General features: G+C 39.8%; 1 long non-coding RNA gene across 1 annotated transcript in view; it reads right to left on the minus strand.

Annotated features, from left to right (window-relative positions):
* The window catches only part of LOC307192708, a 201,437-nt gene extending 192,057 nt beyond the window's left edge, over positions 1-9,380 (minus strand). The window contains exons 1-2 of the long non-coding RNA XR_013830163.1: positions 8,949-9,380; positions 5,429-5,818 (exon numbers count right to left, since the gene is read on the minus strand). This is a non-coding gene — a long non-coding RNA (uncharacterized lncRNA). The remainder of the gene's footprint in view (positions 1-5,428; positions 5,819-8,948) is intronic.
* Positions 9,381-16,763: the final 7,383 nt, after the last annotated feature.

Raw genomic sequence — 16,763 nt, forward strand, 5'->3', positions numbered from 1 at the left:
GGACACGGGTTCGTGCCCCGGTCCGGGAAGATCCCACATGCCGCGGAGCGGCTGGGCCCGTGAGCCATGGCCGCTGAGCCTGCGCGTCCGGAACCTGTGCTCCGCAACGGGAGAGGCCACAACAGTGAGAGCCCCGCGTACCGCAAAAAAAAAAAAAAAGAAAAGAAAAAAAAACGTGTTTTGAATAAACAAAGTCTGGAAAAGATTGAAATTTATTCTGGATAGGCCAAAAACCTATCAAAATCATTCTTTCCAAATGCCTAGTTTCTTATAAAACTAATGCCATGTATTTTGGTGTTAAAAACAAAAATGGAAAAAAAAAAAGTAGTCCCAAAAATGATGCTTAAAACTCTCTGGATTTGGATCAACTTTCCTAGCCCCATTTCCCATCTTTTACCTTAACTCTGACTTTCTCAAGTGGCCAGACACCTTGAAGCAATGACCCAGGGAGGCTGCTGGGCGACAGGAGAGGGAAGGGTTGGAAGCAAAGAAGGTGAGACTCATATAAAGCATGAAAATCAAGAGTGAGCCAATCCGGGGTAAGCACAGCACATGGGCAATGGGGTGGAATCCTCTTCAACATTCTTCTCTCAAGTCCCCCATCTGCCACTTCTTTTTACCAAGAGGGTGTGTGTGTCTGTGTGTGTGTGTGTGTGTGTGTGTTTGTAAAAGATAGGGAAGCATTAAGGCTTTGATAAATGTGACAGTGAGAACAACTCATTGTCTTCTTATTAGAGTGATAGGCAAGCTATCACTTAGGCAATGCCTGGGACATATATGGGACAAGAAAAGCAACCCCCAGTCTCCCTAAAAAGATGGACTATTTCTGAGCACAAGAGAAAGAAAAGGCATATTGTACAAAATGTGTACATTTTTAGGCATGAGGACATCAATTTATGCCACTAACTAAGCATAATTTTTTAAACAGGAATCTGTCTAACCACTTTTCCACATCCTCTTCTATTAAGTATAGGTTCTATTACATTTCTACTTATCTCCATTTTAATAAGAAATTGAAAAATATTTAAGTGAAATTGAAGAACAGAAAGCGTGAGGGAAACCCCTGGGTGAAGACAGCTTTCAATTAAGAGGAAAAAATAAGAAAGGCATGAGTAGTTCATATGTTTGCCACGTTTTGCTGTGACCTGCGATATAGCCACTAGGTGATGTGAACAAAGGAGATATTACACGTGGATATTTTTTTTTAACATACCAAAAGAGTTTCTTTGTTGCAGGGCATGTCTTAATATGTCAATATGCTTGTCAACCTCCCAGGGAGAGGGAAGGGTAGAGTACATAGCCCTTCCCAAAGTTTTTTTGTTTGTTTTTTTTTTGCGGTACGCAGGCCTCTCACTGTTGTGGCCTCTCCCGTTGCGGAGCACAGGCTCCGGACATGCAGGCTCAGCGGCCATGGCTCACAGGCCGAGCTGCTCCGCAGCATGCGGGATCTTCCCGGACCGGGGCACGAACCCGTGCCCCCTGCATTGGCAGGCGGACTCTCAACCACTGCACCACCAGGGAAGCCCTTCCCAAAGTCTTTTGATCATCAAGTCCTTGTTTTGTGAAACATCTTGTAAGACTAGTGTTCCATGGAATCCACTTTGGGAAACACTTATCTAGGCACAGCCCCTTGAAAACTTTCATGAAGATTCTTTCCCCTCCATAAATATGTTTTAAAAATTTTTGACATTTCCTCATGAAAACATAAGACTCTTCTTGAATAGTCCCTTCTTAGAGATAGTTACTACATATTCAGTTGTATTCATAAAATGTTCTTGTTTCTTTGTAGTTAAAGAAAGTTTCCTTAGATTAAAAAAAGTAGCCTTGCAAATCCAATTTTTGTCTGCATTTCTTAGAAAGTAGAAGAGTCTGTTTAACTAGCAAGGCTGTGTTTTATGCATAGATATTCACTTAGTTCTTTTTAATAGTCATTTATCACTGCTTTATAAAGATGACAAGAATATAATTTTTTTCTTTCTGTCTGACATAACTTTTAATTATTCCTAAAGGAAACAAGGGAGTATTTTTATTTGTTATGTTGACCTAGTACTTTTGGATTTTGGCTTAAATTTTAACTAAAACTAATTCCAGGCCACTATTACATTAGATTTTTTTGAATACCTGCATTGCAAGCTGACCTTTGAAATAAGGGCCCAACCACTTATGTACAAGAAAGCAGAGGTGAAGTCCTTTCCTCCAGGGTATGTGCCTTGTTAGTGCCTGAACTGGGAGGATGCCGCGGTCTCCTGACAGACTCCTAGTCAATGCACTTTCCACTCCGCCTAAAATTCTCCCACCATTTCTTCTAGTACATAAATGGATATGGGATTTGTTTCATTTGTTTTGTTTTGTGGATTTATAAATACGCCCTTCCACTCCTAGGTGAGAAAGTAAACGTATGTCCACACAAAACTCACACACTAATGTTCACAGCAGCATTATTTACCACGATAGCCAAAAAGTGGAAACAATCCAAATGTCCATCAATGGATGAATGGATAAACAAAATGTGGCATATTCGTACAATGGAAATACTATTCATCGATAAAAAGAAATGAAGTACTGACACATGCTGCCACAGGGATGAACCCTGAGAATATTATGCTAAGTAGAAGAAGTCAGGCACGGACTGATTCCATTTATATGAAATGTCCAGAATAGGCAAATCTATAGGTACAGAAAGTAGATTCATGGATGTGTAGAGCTGGCGGCAACGGGCAGGGGGCTTGAGGTGACGGTTTAGAGGAATGCGATTTCTCTTATGGAGTGACGGCAGTGTTTTACAATTGACCGTGGTGACGGTTACAGAATGCCTTAAAGATACTAAAAGACATTGAATTGTGCACAATAAATGTGTAAATGGTATGGAATATGAATTATATCTCAATAAATCTGTTACAATATGCCTCTGTTGGTGCTCACTTTAAAGAAAATTCAGATTTATATCATCAACATTAAAAAGAGATGGAATATCCATCAGCAACCACAGACATAAACCATTTACCAAAAAATAATAACAGACGGCTCAGAACTAAAAGAAATTCATAGAATATGCTTTCCTGTGCTTTACCTTATTTATTAGACCCTCACTGTAAGCGGTGCTAAGAAATCATTCGAATGTCCGTTTACCGCTGTGTGATAGGCTCACTCAGTCTGTAAATATTATGGGCCATCTACTTGTTGCCAGAAATTGTGCTGGACTTTGGAGGTAGAATGATTAAAAAAAAAAAAAAGAATATAAGATCTGCTCAGGGAGCTCATGGCAAAGATTCGAATGTTTTAGTAGAAACCGAAGAAGTTAGCATTTATTGAACACAATCTATGTGCCAAGCACCACAGAAAGCATTGCACATAGGTTTAAAGTTGTACTAATGGCCAATTGAAAAACCATTTCTCACGCTGCAGTTAATATTGCTTGGCTATGAAGATAACTGAAGTCGTTAAACCGTTCAGTTGATTATTTATTTCATAAATGAAGTCATTCACTGTTTTATTCATCTCTATCTCAGGAACCTATGCAATGAATGGCAATAAAAATATAGTTCATGATAAAAATGTGTTGAACTCTCAAAGTGGTTAATGATTTAGTGATATGATGGTCTTGTGACTGTGGTTCATTAAAATCCAAAGAGCAGTTGAACAGTTATCTTATTGATTCTTTTAATCTCCAGTTCAAGAGAGCAGAGAAAGGAAAAATATTTGCAAAGGTAGAACATGGAGAATTATGGGCATACTTTGTAAGCCTGGGTAAGGCCAATGCAATTTATGGCCTTATGAATATTGTGGTCTGATGATTTTTTTCAAACAATTTGTAAGGCTAACCACTGCTTTCTGCTTTATTTCACATGCCTCCCAAGGCTCCCTCAGGCACAAGAGTTGCTTTATTCTTTTGTATTTGAGCTTGAAAAGTGAGTTTCTCTTTATTACATATGCCTTTGGTACATGGCATGTGAAGGCCGAAGAAAGCTTGGCCGGTGACGACATTTGCCCCTAGTGCAGTCAGGTGGATAATACTTATCCTTCTAAGTGTGACCTTTCTTCTGAGCACAAAGTGCTTTACAACTATTATCTGACCAAGTTCAGAACCCCAGCAGGGAGACAGGAGCTGGGGACTAGTAGTAAACTATTTCACATCTGAGGAAATCAAAGAAAAAGAGGTTTTCCAACTGAGATGTAAGGACATTTTAACCTTTTAAATACTCGAGGCAAACGGTCCAAGAAGTAATGTGAGAACGAGTTTGACTTTTGCATCCTGACAATGGCAACACAGCCTGCAGACTTTGGGAGGATTCTGCTTCAATTGCAGCCAGCCAACCTGCACAGATCCTGGCATTGCAAATGCATCTGGCACGAGGAGGTGCCTGACAGCAGTTCCTGAGCCCAGTGGGCTCTTAACAAATGAAGGTTGAGTTGATTTTGGAAAATGTGGAAGTGATTCTGTAGCATAAATATAGAACATTAGCTATAAGCATATGCTGCATAAGACAATCTGCAATAATTGTCACTGTGACCATAATAGGGAGATGTTAGCAGGATGAGGTCACTTCCAATGGACTTGGATTGCATCTACCCATAAACGAATTTAAAAATTTACATATATACACATATATGTCAATTAAATATACACATATTTAATTCAGTCAATCAATAATGAAAGAAAAGTTACAAACAACCAGGGTTTGAATTAAAGCAATTTCTAAATTAATTGATCTCCATGTGTGGACATTTTTACTAGGTTGTTCTTTGGAATCATAAGAAACTAAGAAATAATATCACTTCAGCCTGGGAAGGTTAAGGTTTCAGCTGAACAACTGATTTTCATTTGATAAAACTGAGAATCTGGCTCTTGCATTTACTAACTGAATCTCTCTCTGCCTCAGTTGCCTCATTTGCAAAAGGGCAACGTTGGGTTATTACAAAGACTAAATGAGTTAATACAGTAAAGTAGGCGTAACAGTGCCCAGTACAGCACATGCTATATAAATGCTAGTTATCTGTTACTATTGTTGTTGTTGTTATTGCTCTTATTACTATTATTTCATTCATGTAACAGTACTTAGAGTCCAACAGTAAAACATACATTAAGTAATTACTATAAAGTGTGATGAGTATTAGTATAGGGAATTATAGGATGTTCCTTGTTCCTGAGTAAGTACCAATACCTTCTCCAGCTATTTAGTTTTCCTTCCTCATTGCTATAGCAGGGGTACTGGGGTTCAGATTCTGATGAAAAACCCAGGAGGGAATATCCCACCCTTAAATTCCAGGCAGACAACTTTGACTCACGGATAATGGGGAAAGAATTCTACGTGGGAGATTTTCTTCCAACTCTGTTCCCTTAGAACAAACGGACTGAAGTGGAAAGAGCAATAAAACCCAAGAGAACTATTGCAGCAAAATTTCCCTAAAACTTGAAGAAGAAACTTACCAGCAGTACTGGAACCAGCGATGGCAGAGAAACAAGACACGCAAGGACCAGATGGTGGCCATTGGTGGCCTCTGCTGTCAGGCATCAACAGTCTTGAGAAAAGGCAGCTGTAGGGCGTGGGGTGGACACCTTGGGCAGGTATCAACAACCCAGCAGGATCTTGAATTGGCATCTATGGCACAGGTGTCCTCTTTGTCACTGGCAGCAAGATAGCAAGAAATGAGGGAACTGAAGGATGCCAGCTGGTATCCAGGAAGGTCTGTGTCCTGTCTCACTCTTCACGAACCAGACAAGTCTTAGGGTGGGTCATCAGATACGCTTGCATTTGAGGGCTTACCATTGCTCTGGGGACTCCCAGATCAACTGGAGTTATTAGAGAGGAGAGGTGACCTGTGCGGAGCAAAAGGGACAGTGTTTTGTTACAAAAATGGTGGCACTATTTTTGCCCCAGATCACTGTTGTCAGAAAAAAAATACATTCACTTTTCAAAGGATAATATTTTTAGTACTTTTAAAACCCAAATATGAAAATCCATGTGTAATTATAAAATAATGTTTTATTTTTCTAATCCTATAGTACCAACATGAAAAATAAACCCCAAAATTAACTGCAATAATGTTTCCTATAGGCTTCTAAGTGATACTGGGACTGTAATTTTTTCAAAATAGCCTTTATATGGTAGAAGTCTAAATGGTCTGATTTTTGTTTTGGCTGTCAGGATTATTTCAAAGATGTTATCATAACCAGTCTCACTCAAGGGAAGATTTATGGTACAAATTATGAAATAATATACGCCTGTCCCTTATAACTGTTACTACAGATAATGTAGTCACTGTTTCTATGTATCTTGAAACTATCATTTCTTTTTTTTCATTTTTCTTTAACTTGTTGGTAAATTTACTTTTACATTGACCAACGTGTCTAAATGCCTTTGTCCTGAGTCATGCTTACCAGGATATATACTCAGGGTTGGTTTTAGATAAACTCATGAGTCTGGTTACCCAGTCTGTTTCCTAGCATTCTCCAATCCCCACCTCCCATCTTCTCTCCGGTCCTCCAGAGAGAACTGCGTCTGTACCACCTACCTGATTTAACCTATCCACGTCTGTCTTGGAAATAACTACTGAAACTGATGTACCATTACTTCCTTTTATCTAAATGTATGTCCCCACAAAGTGATAGCTGTATTTTAACAAGAAACAATGCCTGAGCTTCTCATGTCAGCGTACCTTTAATCCTACAAGTACATTTGGTCTGCCAGAGTATGCAGTTTTGGGGAAAAAATATGGTAATCTTCTGGAATGTAACTATGAATTTGTATATTAAAACAAGCATGGTTTTATAAATCCAGATTGCAAAGAACCTAAGAATTGTAAAGACAAAACACAAACGTGTAAAGAAATCTTATATTTGTGATAGGCTATTTGAGCTAAAGCCCCCACAGCATCTCATTCCTCTGTTATTTGTTATCATGTTCCTCTGCAATCATCTAGGCATCTGTAGAAAAATTTAAGTAGCATAGGTTCCAGCTAAAGGGATGAAGTCCTAATGTGAAATTTCAGTACCATGCAGATGGAGAGATACCAGAAATAAGCAAGAGAATGATGATTCTTAGGTAACAGAAAGAAGTTGAAGTTCCAACATTTACTGTGTGACTTTGGGCAAGTCACTTAACTTCTCAGAGTAAATTTCCATTAAGTGTGAATTGGGAATGAAGACTCCCAGTTTGGCATTCTTCACAAGAACTGGTGGAGCTGAAGGAAGACATCTGTGAAATATTATGAATTATAAAATAGCTACATAAATGTTAAGTTACTCTTGTTTCTGTTTTTGCTCAATGATTGGTTTTGTGGAAATGGTCACAGCCCTTCTCTGAACCCTGGAATTTTGTCCCAACAGCAGGGCCCCTTCCTTCCAGCTGCTGATTGATAACTGATCTCCTGTTCTGGTCGGATGCACATCTGGACTTCCGAATGTAAGCTGAGAATTGCCTAGGGTAGAGTGTCAGAATTTGATCATAAATAATTATACTTGTTGTATATTAAGATTTTACACAGAAATAGAAGAAAACTGGTACATTTTAAAGAATCTGTGCATGATTTTTGCTCACATCCCTCCTCCATCTGAAGGATCTGTAGGAGCTTGTGAGGGATGCAGAACTGGTTCTAGTAATGCTTGCTGCAGAAATGGAAGTAGCTCAAGAAATCACATTTCCTTCTTTGGGACTAAGATACATCTATCTTTGGCTTACATGCCATCTGTGCTGGTAAATCTCTGGAGGAGAGATAGATATACAGCTCTAGATTTGAGGCCCTCAATTAGGTATTTATAAAAACAGAAAAATGTCTTAATCTGAACTTGGAATTCCTGGTAGTGGGTTTGGATATAGAGAATCCCACTTCCCATGGAGCAAGGCATGTACACACAGAGAAGGGTCATGCAGGGTCTTCCACTCCTAAGAGGTAGAGTCCAAAAGCAACTGTTTAATAGGAACAATTTTCCTTCCAATTGCTACTTCATTCTCCTCAGTGTGTGGACACCTGAGAACTTCAGTCAGCCCTAGGGAGAGATGCAGATGACAATGTTGTCTCTGAATAAATACAGTTTCACTTATAAAAAAAATTTACAATAAAGCGAGATGCACAATGCATGACCATTTTAAAGCTCCAAGAATAGCACCTCTCAGGAAAAGTTATATTGGTCACCAGAAATTGAGTGTGGCTTCCTAGAGATTCTTCCAAATAACATGATCTGATCTATTCTGCTTAAATTTGAGAGCACATCTGTCCTCTAATCTCACTTCTACCACTAATTGTTCAACTGGTAGATGGAGCCAGGCTCCTGCCCAGCTGGCATGCAAGGAGACTTTGGCTGAGATGGGAAAGGCGGACGAACATTCTAAGGGGATGGGAGCAATCCCAGATCTAATCTTTCCTCTAACTTTGAGCAAGTTTGTTCAAATTCCACAAACTTACTTTCGGTTCTAGGACACATGGCTCTTAACTTTTTTTCTCTTTTCCTTTGAGAGATTATTTTCTTTCACATTATTTTATGATTATACAGATAATACATGCTCATTTCCAGAGAACACAGTAGATACAAAGAGGATAACTAGAAGGCTTCCGGGAAAATGGCGGAAGAGTAAGACGCGGAGATCACCTTCGTCCCCACAGATACACCAGAAATACATCTACACGTGGAACAACTCCTACAGAACACCTACTGAACGCTGGCAGAAGACCTCAGACCTCCCAAACGGTAAGAAACCCCCCACGTACCTGGGTAGGGCAAAAGAAAAAAGAATAAACAGAGACAAAAGAATAGGGATGGGACCTGCACCAGTGGAAGGGAGCTGTGAAGGAGGAAAGGTTTACACACACTAGGAAGCCCCTTCGCGGGCGGAGGCTGCGGGTGGCGGAGGGGGAAGCTTCGGAGCCGCAGAGGAGAGCACAGCCACAGGGGTGCGGAGGGCAAAGCGGGGAGATTCCCACACAGAGGATCAGGGCCGACCGGCACTCACCAGCCTGAGAGGCTTGTCTGCTCACCCGCCGGGGCGGGCGGGGCTGCGAGCTGAGGCTCGGGCTTCGGTCGGAGGCAGTGAGAGGACTGGCAGCGTGAACACAGCCTGAAGGGGCTAGTGCGCCACGGCAAGCCGGGAGAGAGTCCAGGGAAAAGTCTGGAGCTGCCCAAGAGGCAAGAGACTTTTTCTTCCCTCTTTGTTTCCTGGTGCACAAGGAGAGGGTATTGAGAGCGCTGCTTAAAGGAGCTCCAGAGACGGGCGCGAGCCGCGGCTAACAGCGCGGACCCCAGAGACGGGAATGAGACGCTAAGGCTGCTGCTGCCGCCACCAAGAAGCCTGTGTGCGAGCACAGGTCACTCCCCACACCCGCCTCCCGGGAGCCTGTGCAGCCCGCCACTGCCAGGGTCCCGGGATCCAGGGACAACTTCCCCGGGAGAACGCACGGCGCGCCTGGTGCAACGTCACGCCGGCCTCTGCCGCCGCAGGCCCGCCCCGCACGCAGTGCCCCTCCCTCCCCCGGCCTGAGTGAGCCAGAGCCTCCGAATCAGCAGCTCCTTTAACCCCATCCTGTCTGAGCGAAGAACAGACGCCTTCCGGCAGAGGCGGGGCCAAATCCAAAGCTGAAACCCGGGAGCTGTGAGAACAAAGACAAGAAAGGGAAATCCCTCCCAGCAGCCTCAGAAGCAGCGGATTAAAGCGCCACAATCAACTTGATGTACCTGCATCTGTGGAATACCTTAATAGACAATGAATCATCCCAAATTGAGGAGGTGGACTTTGAGAGCAAGATTTATTATTTTAGAGATTTATTACTTTGAGAGCAAGATTTATTATTATTTTTTATTATTTTTTCCCCTTTTCCTCTTTTTGTGAGTGTGTATGTGTATGCTTCTGTGTGAGATTTTGTCTGTATAGCTTTGCTTCCACCATTTGTCCGAGGGCTCTATCCATCCGTTTTTTTTCTCTTAATAATTATTTTTTCATTTTAATAACTTTATTATATTTTATCTTACTATATTGTACTTTACTTTATCTTCTTTCTTTCTTTTTTCCTTCCTTCCCTCCCTCCTTCCTTCCTCCCTCCCTCCCTCCTTTCTTTCTTTCTTTCTACTTCTGCTAATTTTTTCTTTCTACTTTTTCTCCCTTTTATTCTGAGCCGTGTGGATGAAAGGCTGTTGGTGCTGCAGCCAGGAGTCAGTGCTGTGCCTCTGAGGTGGGAGAGCCAACTTCAGGACACTGGTCCACAAGAGACCTCCCAGCTCCACATAATATCAAATGGCGAAAATCTTCCAGAGATCTCCATCTCAACACCAGCACCCAGCTTCACTCAACGACCAGCAAGATACAGTGCTGAACATCCTATGCCAAACAACTAGCAAGACAGGAACACAACCCCATCCATTAGCAGAGAGGCTGCCTAAAATCATAGTAAGTCCACAGACACCCCAAAACACACCACCAGACGTGGACCTGCCCACCAGAGAGACAAGATCCAGCCTCATCCACCAGAACACAGGCACTAGTCCCCTCCACCAGGAAGCCTACACAACCCACTGAACCAACCTTAGCCACTGGGAGCAGACACCAAAAACAATGGGAACTACTAACCCTGCAGCCTGCGAAAAGGAGACCCCAAACACAGTAAGTTAAGCAAAATGAGAAGACAGAAAAACACACAGCAGATAAAGGGGCAAGGTAAAAACCCACCAGACCAAACAAATGAAGAGGAAATAGGCTGTCTACCTGAAAAAGAATTCAGAATAATGATAGTAAAGATGATCCAAAATCTTGGAAATAGAATGGACAAAATGCAAGAAACATTTAACAAGGACCTAGAAGAACTAAAGATGAAACAAACAATGAGGAACAACACAATAAATGAAATGAAAAATACTCTAGATGGGATCAATAGCAGAATAACTGAGGCAGAAGAACGGATAAGTGACCTGGAAGATAAAATAGTGGAAATAACTACTGCAGAGCAGAATAAAGAAAAAAGAATGAAAAGAACTGAGGGCAGTCTCAGAGACTTCTGGGACAATATTAAACACACCAACATTGAAATTATAGGGGTTCCAGAAGAAGAAGAGAAAAAGAAAGGGACTGAGAAAATATTTGAAGAGATTATAGTTGAAAACTTCCCTAATATGGGAAAGGAAATAGTTAATCAAGTCCAGGAAGCACAGAGAGTCCCATACAGGATAAATCCAAGGAGAAACATGCCAAGACACATATTAATCAAACTATCAAAAATTAAATACAAAGAAAACATATTAAAAGCAGCAAGGGAAAAACAACAAACACCACACAAGGGAATCCCCATAAGGTTAACAGCTGATCTTTCAGCAGAAACTCTGCAAGCCAGAAGGCACTGGCAGGACATATTTAAAGTGATGAAGGAGAAAAACCTGCAACCAAGATTACACTACCCAGCAAAGATCTCATTCAGATTTGATGGAGAAATTAAAACCTTTACAGACAAGCAAAAGCTGAAAGAGTTCAGCACCACCAAACCAGCTCTACAACAACTGATAAATGAACTTCTCTAGGCAAGAAACACAAGAGAAGGAAAAGACCTACAATAACGAACTCAAAACAATTAAGAAAATGGGAATAGCAACATACATATCGATAATTACCTTAAATGTAAACAGACTAAATGCTCCCACCAAAAGACACAGATTGGCTGAATGGGTACAAAAACAAGACCCATATATTTGCTGTCTACAAGAGACCCACTTCAGACCTAGAGACAGATACAGACTGAAAGTAAGGGGATGGAAAAAGATATTTCATACAAGTGGAAATCAAAAGAAAGCTGGAGTAGCAATTCTCATATCAGACAAAGTAGACTTTAAAATAAAGACTATTAGAAGAGGCAAAGAAGGACACTACATAATGATCAAGGGATTGATCCAAGAAGAAGATATAACAATTGTAAATATTTATGCACCCGACATAGGAGCACCTCAATACATAAGGCAAATACTAACAGCCATAAAAGGGGAAATCGACAGTAACACATTTATAGTAGGGGACTTTAACACCCCACTTTCACCAATGGACAGATCATCCAAAATGAAAATAAATAAGGAAACAGAAGCTTTAAATTATACATTAAAAAAGATGGACTTAATTGATATTTATAGGACATTCCATCCAAAAACAACAGACTACACATTTTTCTCTAGTGCTCATGGAACATTCTCCAGGATAGATCATATCTTGGGTCACAAATCAAGACTTGGTAAATCAAAGAAAATTGAAATTGTATCAAGTATCTTTTCCGACCACAACGCTATGAGACTAGATATCAATTACAGGAAAAGATCTGTAAAAAATACAAACACATGGAGGCTAAACAATACTTAATAACGAAGTGATCACTGAAGAAATCAAAGAGGAAATTAAAAAATACCTAGAAACAAATGACAATGGAGACACGACGACCCAAAATCTATGGGATGCAGCAAAAGCAGTTCTAAGAGGGAAGTTTATATCAATACAATCCTACCTTAAGAAACAGGAAACATCTCGAATAAACAACCTAACCTTGCACCTCAAGCAATAGGAGAAAGAAGAACAAAAAAACCCCAAAGTTAGCAGAAGGAAAGAAATCATAAAAATCAGATCAGAAATAAATGAAAAAGAAATGAAGGAAATGATAGCAAAGATCAATAAAACTAAAAGCTGGTTCTTTGAGAAGATAAACAAAATTGATAAACCATTAGCCAGACTCATCAAGAAAAAAGGGAGAAGACTGAAATCAATAGAATTAGAAATGAAAAAGGAGAAGTAACAACTGACACTGCAGAAATACAAAAGATCATGAGAGATTACTACAAGCAACTCTATGCCAATAAAATGGACAACCTGGAAGAAATGGACAAATTCTTAGAAATGCACAACCTGCCAAGACTGAATCAGGAAGAAATAGAAAATATGAACAGACCAATCACAAGCACTGAAATTGAAACTGTGATTAAAAATCTTCCAACAAACAAAAGCCCAGGACCAGATGGCTTCACAGCCGAATTCTATCAAACATTTAGGGAAGAGCTAACACCTATCCTTCTCAAACTCTTCCAAAATATAGCAGAGGGAGGAACACTCCCAAACTCATGCTACGAGGCCACCATCACCCTGATACCAAAACCAGACAAGGATGTCACAAGGAAAGAAAACTACAGGCCAATATCACTGATGAACATAGATGCAAAAATCCTCAACAGAATCCAACAGCACATTAAACGGATCATACACCATGATCAAGTGGGGTTTATTCCAGGAATGCAAGGATTCTTCAATATACGCAAATCAATCAACGTGATACACCATATTAACAAATTGAAGGAGAAAAACCATATGATCATCTCAATAGATGCAGAGAAAGCTTTCCACAAAATTCAACACCCATTTATGATAAAAACCCTCCAGAAAGTAGGCATAGAGGGAACTTTCCTCAACATAATAAAGGCCATATATGACAAACCCACAGCCAACATCGTTCTCAATGGTGAAAAACTGAAATCATTTCCACTAAGATCAGGCACAAGACAAGGTTGCCCACTCTCACCACTCTTATTCAACATAGTTTTGGAAGTTTTAGCCACAGCAATCAGAGAAGAAAAGGAAATAAAAGGAATCCAAATCGGAAAAGAAGAAGTAAAGCTGTTACTGTTTGCAGATGACATGATACTATACATAGAGAATCCTAAAGATGCTACCAGAAAACTACTAGAGCTAATCAATGAATTTGGTAAAGTAGCAGGATACAAAATTAATGCACAGAAATCTCTGGTGTTCCTATACGCCAGATGAAAAATGATGAAAAATCTGAAAGTGAAATCAAGAAAACACTCCCATTTACCATTGCAACAAAAAGAATAAAATATCTAGGAATAAACCTACCTAAAGAGACAAAAGACCTGTATGCAGAAAATTATAAGACACTGATGAAAGAAATTAAAGTTGATACAAACAGATGGAGAGATATACTATGTTCTTGGATTGGAAGAATCAACATTGTGAAAATGACTCTACTTCCCAAAGCAATCTACAGATTCAATGCAATCCCTGTCAAATTACCACTGGCATTTTTCACAGAACTAGAACAAAAAATTTCACAATCTGTATGGAAACACAAAAGACCCCAAATAGCCAAAGCAATCTTGAGAACAAAAAACAGAGCTGGAGGAATCAGGCTCCCTGACTTCAGACTATACTACAAAGCTACAGTAATCAAGACAGTATGGTACTGGCACAAAAACAAAAATATAGATCAGTGGAACAGGATAGAAAGCCCAGAGATAAACCCATGCACATATGGTCACCTTATCTTTGATAAAGGAGGCAAGAATACACAGTGGAGAAAGGACAGCCTCTTCAATAAGTGGTGCTGGGAAAACTGGACTGGTACATCTAAAAGTATGAGATTAGATCACTCCTTAACACCATACACAAAAATAATCTCAAAATGGATTAAAGACCTAAATGTAAGGCCAGAAACTATCAAACTCTTAGAGGAAAACATAGGCAGGACACTCTATGACATAAATCACAGCAAGATCCTTTTTGACCCACCTCCTAGAAAAATGGAAATAAAAACAAAAATAAACAAATGGGACCTAATGAAACTTCAAAGCTTTCGCACAGCAAAGGAAACCATAAACAAGACCAAAAGACAGCCATCAGAATGGGAGAAAATATTTGCAAATGAATCAACTGACAAAGTTTAATCTCCAAAATTTATAAGCAGCTCATGCAGCTTAATAACAAAAAAACAAACAACCCAACCCAAAATGGGCAGAAGAGCTAAATAGACATTTCTCCAAAGAAGATATACAGACTGCCAACAAACACATGAAAGAATGCTCAACATCACTAATCATTAGAGAAATGCAAATCAAAACTACAATGAGATATCATCTCACACCGGTCAGAATGGCCATGATGAAAAAAATCTACAAACAATAAATGCTGGAGAGGGTGTGGAGAAAAGGCAACCCTCTTGCACTGTTGGTGGGAATGTAAATTGATACAGCCACTGTGGAGAACAGTATGGAGGTTCCTTATAAAACTACAAATAGAACTACCATATGACCCAGCAATCCCACTACTGAGCATATACCCTGAGAAAACCATAATTCAAAAAGAGTCAGGTACCAAAATGTTCATTGCAGCTCTATTTACAATAGCCCGGAGATAGAAACAACCTAAGTGTCTAACATCGGATAAATGGATAAAGAAGATGTGGCACATAAATACAATGGAATATTACTCAGCCATACAAAGAAACGAAATTGAGCTATTTGTAATGAGGTGGATAGACCTAGAGTCTGTCATACAGAGTGAAGTAAGTCAGAAAGAGAGAGACAAATACTGTATGCTAACACATATATATAGAATTTAAGGGGAAAAAATGTCATGAAGAACCTAGGGGTAAGACAGGAATAAAGACACAGACCTACTAGAGAATGGACTTGAGGATATGGGGGGCGGGAAGGGTAAGCTGTGACAAAGTGAGAGAGAGGCATGGACATATATACACTACCAAACGTAAGGTAGATAGCTAGTGGGAAGCAGCCACATAGCACAGGGAGATCAGCTCCGTGCTTTGTGATCGCCTGGAAGGGTGGGATAGGGAGGGTGGGAGGGAGGGAGACACAAGAGGGAAGAGATATGGGAACATATGTATATATATAACTGATTCATTGTGTTGTAAAGCAGAAACTAACACACAATTGTAAAGCAATTATACTCCAATAAAGATGTTAAAAAAAAAGAGGATAATTAAAAGAACCACTGTGAACATGTTAAAATATTCCTTTCAAGATTTCTAGCAGTGTATATGCATGTGTTTAAAAACTCAAATCATAACACACAGAGTCATTGAACATTTGCATTTCTGCTTTACATTTGCCCCAATTTTTGAGGAACCTTCATATTTTTCTGATTGATGTGAAAACATTTATATATATATATTAAAGATAGTAACCTCTTATAAATGTAGCAATGTTGAGACTGGTTTATTCTTATTCTTTAAACTCATTAATTTTTTAAGTAAATGTAACCATAATTGTTTTGAATGATAAAAGAAAATATGTCACTGTGGAAAAAATCAGCAAATATCAGTAAGTAAAAAGAAAAAATGTTGTGGAAGAAAAGCCCACGTTAATCTACACCCTGAGATAACCTCTATTAATACCTGGCTTGTGTCTTTCCTGTTACATGTATCTATATGTGCATATATTTCTTTTGACCGTATTTACCTGAAAATTATTGCCCCTTACTTTTATTTTTGACTTAGCTGTGCACTATTACTTTAAATCTGTGGCTTCAAAGCTCCACATAATTGGATTCTGGATTTATTTTTCTCTAATTTGAGAGGCTTAATACAGCAGTTAAAACCCCTAACTCTTCTGCCATGTTTCCCCCTTGCTATTTCTTTCTGTTTTAGTCTTTTACCAAATGAACTGTTTCCATCCCTCTCTCTTTTTCCTGTACTTTATTTTTTTATATCGCTTGTTTGTGCTTTATTGGTGATCACATTTTATTTTTAAATTTATTTTTCTCTACTCCACAAAGTCAAAAATGAAAAAAGGACTTCCCTGGTGGTGCAGTGGTTAAGAATCCACCTGCCAATGCTGGGAACACGGGTTTGAGCCCTGGTCCAGGAAGATCCCACATGCCGCGGAGCAACTAAGCCTGTGTGCCACAACTACTGAGCCTGCACTCTAGATCCTGCGGGCCACAACTACTGAGCCCGTGGGCCACAACTGCTGAGCCCGTGTGCCTAAAGCCTGTGCTCCACAA

The sequence above is a fragment of the Stenella coeruleoalba genome, assembly GCF_951394435.1.
Source record: "Stenella coeruleoalba genome assembly, chromosome: 10".
Classification (NCBI taxonomy): Eukaryota; Metazoa; Chordata; class Mammalia; order Artiodactyla; family Delphinidae; genus Stenella; species Stenella coeruleoalba.